Consider the following 1,493-nt stretch of genomic DNA (forward strand, 5'->3'; position numbering starts at 1 on the left):
CTTGCTGCTTTGGTCAAACACCGCAGTTGGGGAAGTGCTAGCTACTTTCTTCTCTGCTCTGATCCCACTAGCTGTTTTTATAGAAGGGAAAGGATCCACCTCCAGCTAAGAGGTCACAGAGATCACCCCAGATTAAAGGCAATTCTGCAAATAGCCAGTAAGATCCCCCCACCTCCAAAGGCTGCCCCACACCTGGTCCTCACACAGAGCGATAAGGAAAATGAAATATCATCAGTTCCTAGAACTTCAAAGATAGAGGGAAAACACGATTGGACAACTTGTGGGAAGGAATGTCAACTTAGGTCCCTCTGATTTGCCTTTCATGTTCTAAACAGCTCTCCCCACTCCAGTGCACCTGAGGTAACCTATCAGAAAAGGGTTATTTGAAATACCATATGGTTGCAATGAGACTTGTGTTTTCCTCTACCTCACACTCCATGGCTCATAGGGAAAGTTTTCTCTGTTCAGGAATCTCCCAGCTTTGCCTTAATAGTTATGTTTGGTGGGACTTGACCTGCTGTTTAAAGTGGAAACTCAGGCATGGAGGGTAGCAGGGATTTACCCATAACCATATGAGATCATTCAGCCTAGCAGTAGTGACTCAAAGGGGGCTTAGTCTGCATAGCAAAGAACCAACTTTGTCCCTGTTCACAGAGAGCTTATAGGTGACATGAACACACACACACACACACACACACACACACACACACTCAGGCTCTGACTCTAAGTCCACTTGAAATCCTTTATCATCACCCCCAGTGTTTTCTTTTCTTCTGAAGAGACTGACTAGGGGGTTTAGAACAACACCATTCAGACCTGTCCCATTTGCCATGGCTTGTCATCATTGTCCCCAGTTATTAGAAACAAACTGTAAGGGGAGGGGGGGAGAGAGAGAGAGAGGGAGACAGAGAGAGAGGGAGAGAGAGAGAGAGAGAGAGAGAGAGAGAGAGAGAGAGAGGCACATGGATAGATAGATAGATAGATAGATAGATAGATAGATAGATAGATAGAAAGATAGCATTTATTAAAACTCTACAATGAGCCAGGTGTTGTGCTAAGCACTAGGGACATAAATATAATCAAGATAATCCCTACCCTCATGGAGCTGGATGAGAGAAAACCACACATAAAAGGGGGATCTGGAAGGGGAGCTTGAGGAAGAAAGCAGGCAGCAGTGAGGAGGAATACTGAAAGAGTCCAGGCATGAGGGAGGTGAAACATCGATTCCTTCCAAAAATGGCGGTCCCAGGAAGGAGTCACTTCTCAAGGGAGGAAGGCCTCAGAGCAGAGGGTTCTCCAGAATATCAGTGTCACAGGGGAGGAGGAGGAGTCCAGAGCATCCAGGCATGAGTGAGGGGTTAGCATAGAAACCCAATGTGCCCTGAATCTCACTATCTGAACTTAGGGGCTGACGTTCCTACCTCAATACCATGCTATAATCGCAAGATGACTTGTCTGAAAGCACATGGGTAGTAAGGCGGCAGACTTGGGAT

Source organism: Phascolarctos cinereus, unplaced genomic scaffold (assembly GCF_003287225.1).
Source record: "Phascolarctos cinereus isolate Bilbo 61053 unplaced genomic scaffold, phaCin_HiC Scaffold_5;HRSCAF=322, whole genome shotgun sequence".
Lineage (NCBI taxonomy): Eukaryota > Metazoa > Chordata > Mammalia > Diprotodontia > Phascolarctidae > Phascolarctos > Phascolarctos cinereus.